This window comes from Ceratotherium simum, chromosome 11, assembly GCF_057802395.1.
Source record: "Ceratotherium simum simum isolate JZ-2026a chromosome 11, ASM5780239v1, whole genome shotgun sequence".
NCBI classification, from domain to species: domain Eukaryota; kingdom Metazoa; phylum Chordata; class Mammalia; order Perissodactyla; family Rhinocerotidae; genus Ceratotherium; species Ceratotherium simum.
In genome coordinates, this window is record NC_141910.1 from 3,801,025 (window position 1) to 3,804,954 (window position 3,930).

Consider the following 3,930-nt stretch of genomic DNA (forward strand, 5'->3'; position numbering starts at 1 on the left):
CCCCTCATAATTAAGATATTTTAGGGAACACAAAGGCAAGATAGATTCCACCTGGTCCTTGGATCAGGATCCTGCACCTTTCTGGAAAATGAGTGAACTTTTGGATAATTTGAAATTATAATGGCCGTTCTGGGAAAATTTTGTTTTAGATAAGTCCACTTTAAAGAGCACTCTTGGGCTGGCCCCGTCGCTTGGCGGTTGAGTGCACGTGCTCCGCTGCTGGTGGCCCGGGTTCGGATCCCGGGCATGCACCGACGCACCGCTTGTCCGGCCATGCTGAGGCCACGTCCCACATACAGCAACTAGAAAGATGTGCAACTATGATGTACAACTATCTACTGGGGCTTTGGGGGAAAAAATAAATAAATAAATAATTAAAAAAATAAAATAAAGAGCACTCTTAAAAGAGAAGATTCCAAACCTCTTGGAGACAATGGAATACATTCCTTGATTGGTATGCAGAAGCTTCTAGAAGATAAAATGACTTTAAACAAAAGCTCTAAAAAGATGCTTATAGCATGTAAATAAAAAAATCTTGAATGAAAAACTTTGGCCACCTGATGAGGTAAATTTAACGTATTCTATCTGCCAGAAAAACAATCTGTATCTAACTATTCCTTTGAGTTTTATACCTGAGACATGGCTAAAATTTTTAAAAACAAAAGATATAAGATCTCTATGTCTGTCTATATGTGTATCTTATAAGTATATAATATTTTTCTACCTCTGGATGGTATTACCAAAACTAATTTGTAGAGAGCTCTATTTAATTGGCTTAAAGAAAAATTAAGTATTTATATAAATCAAGTATACTCTCGGAAATATAGAAACTAACCCAAACGGTTTTCAAGTTCACATGATCTAGGATAATCTTTGATAAATAAAAGCTAGTTTAATTTTGTTGGTTTCATAAAACAGGTATGTCTTTAGAGTTATCAATATTAAATGTAATACAAACACACAATTTTTTCTACCTGGGTTTACTAGTCAAATAAACTCATGCTATTTCTGTTACAGAATTTGTCAACAAGAAAAGTAAGATAATGGTTAGCTGTTTAATACTAATTCAAATACAATTGTTAAAAACAAGTGTTTTAAATAAATGTAAATGAGATAAAAGTTTACACTGTTAAACTAAATAATGGATATTCATTGAATACCTAAATCATTTTCAAAAAAGATAAACATTAAATGCTAAACATAAGTTTATCTATTTTTGTTTTTTAATTTTTACAGAGAGAAAAAGGATAATTGGGTGTATTAATAAACACAACTTGTGCCACATGGAAAAATTTACTGTGAGGAAAAATATACTTCTAGAAATTATAAAATGTCTTTATAAGTTTATTAATCTACTACAAGATGCTAATATACGTAGACAGTTCACAATTGCCTGCTTCCTAGTTTTCACTGGAAAGCAAAGATTACAAATAATTAGGAAGTTGGAAGAAGAGCTGAGATTGGAAGAGGACATGCAGTTATCCACTGTTCTTCTAGCCTTGGGGCTGGCAGACAAGAGAGGAAAGCAAGATAATAATTTGGTGACTTAGCATCTTGCAAAGCTAGGAAAGCACAAAATGCCACAGATTAAGATCCAGGTAGCACTTATGACAAAGTCTTATTAGGATGCTAAGGAGTGGAATCTCGGAAGGTGGGGAGAAAGAACAAAACACCTCAAAATGTAAAAAAGCCTTTTGTGAAGGATCTAGGAAATCATCAAGAGTTAAGCGTTCAATTCCAGAAATTGATCCTTCATCTGATGGTTCAAATTTTGGATGGGAAGCAAAACCAAAGCATGGATGGATCTGCATGAAGAAGCAAATAACAGCCAATATAGCAAAGGTGTTCAGAGGGAGGCATAAAGAATGGCTCTGAGATTAGGCAATGGAAATGAAAAAAAAGAGATAAGTCAAATTTGAATACCAGCAATTTGCTCTTCAATCCTCCTGTGGAGAGCCATACACAAAAAAATAAGAAAATTATGGGGCTGGCCCTGTGGCGTAGTGGTTTAGTTTGGTGCATTCTGCTTCTGCGGCCTGGGTTGGCAGGTTTGGATCCCAGGTGTGGACCTACACCACTTGTCAGCCGCGCTGTGGTGGTGACCCACATATAAAAAATGTAGGGGTGGATTGGCACAAATGTTAGCTCAGGGCAAATTTTCCTCAAACAAACAACAAGGAAGATTGGCAACAGATGTTAGCTCAGAGCTAATCTTCCTCAGCAAAATAGATAGCTAACTAACTAAATAATAAAATTGTGAAATCCACAAAAGATTTGCCTCCTGATCCCCTTATCTTTGAATACAGAGGGAAGTTGACACTAAAAGAACAGTTTGAAGCAAAATGAATATTTCTTTAAGGAGTCATACCCCTTTTAAAATTCTATTCTAAATGTCATGGATTAGAAATGTGTGTTGATGCAAGGACTCTTGGGAACAAGGCTCAGTCCATCCGGCGTTCTTGTATACCCAAAGTAGAGGTGAGACATAAAATTGAAGATGGAACTGTACACCTTTACATTTATTTTATACAAAGTATTCCAAAGGGAACTAAAATTACTATTGCCTTTGACTTTGACTATGGAAACTACAAGTAAAGTTGTAAGTGGGTTGTGCATGCCTCAAAAAAAATCCAGAGTGCCATTTTCTAAAACGTAGTTCTGAATCCACAGCAAACATCAATAGTGGTTATAAGACCAGAAGGAAAAAAAGAAAAGCATATTTCAAAAGAAAAAGACGCAAAATCAGAATACTACTTTAGATTGTGAAGGAATAACCAACGAAATGAAGAGCCCAGAAGCTAAGCAGAGAAAGTTTTCTCCACTAAGAAATAACTCCCATAGCAATGAAGTAGAAATGGAATCACAGGATCCGATTGCAGAAAAGAAAAGGGAGCTGGTAAGTGTGGAGGCCAGTGGCTGCTTCGTGCTGGTGCGTGGGCCTAGTGCCAGCTGCTCTTCTCAGGACTGCTACTGCCTTTACGAGGGCTTTCACACTGTGCTTTGTTTGAAGTTACCAAACAGGATGTGCCACTGAGCATTTCTATTTGGCTTTGTCATTACCATCCATGTAATCCCACTAATCTTTTGTATTTTTACTGTGTGTTTGTTAGACATTTTAGAACGTATGACACGTAAGGAATAATTTTTTAACACTTTCGAAGCAGAGGACTATTAATAAATTTTAATGCCAGAATTATTGTTCAAAATGGCTTTTATTAGCTAAATATTAAAATATTCCTTTCTCTTCTTAATTTAATGAAAAACAAAAATGGAATTTTAAAGCTTATAATAGCACCAAACAAATGGCTTATGCAAAAAAGAAAAAAAAAGAGGTTCTTTCTAAAAATACAGACTGGTGTAGAAGTTCTCTTGCCAAAATCAATTTGTGAAAGAGCTAAAGTTATTTTTACAGAAACTACTAGAAACAATAAAGATGAAAAAAATGACTGTATATAAAAAATAAGATATATTTTTGACAAAAGATAGGATAATGCTGAGGCTCGCCCGGTGGCAGAGTGGTTAAGTTCACATGCTCCGCTTTGGCAGCTCCTTGCAGGTTCGCGTGTTTGGATCCTGGGTGCAGACCTATGAACTGCTCATCAAGCCATGCTGTGGCAGTGTCCCACATAAAAAACAGAGGAAGATTGGCACAGATGTTAGCTCAGTGACAATCTTTCTCAAGCAAAAAGAGGAGGATTGGCAACAGATGTTAGCTAAGGGCCAATCTTCCTCAGCAAAAAAAAAAAAAAAGACAGAGAGAGAAGAAAACAATGATAAGACATCGCTGAATGGAAACAATAAGTTGTAGAAGGTTTATGGAAAATGAATCTTTGAAAGGAAATTTTAATGTATGGTCAAGCTGGCAAAATTAAAATAAATTTTAATATCAAAAGTACACCATGCAAAATTAGAATTTGATTTTTCTCTTTG

At 35.7% G+C, this 3,930-nt stretch overlaps 1 pseudogene; it reads left to right on the forward strand.

The window, feature by feature from the left end:
* The first annotated feature begins 1,626 nt into the window (after positions 1-1,626).
* Positions 1,627-3,034, forward strand: LOC101398449 (histone reader KMT2E pseudogene; annotated as a pseudogene).
* Positions 3,035-3,930: the final 896 nt, after the last annotated feature.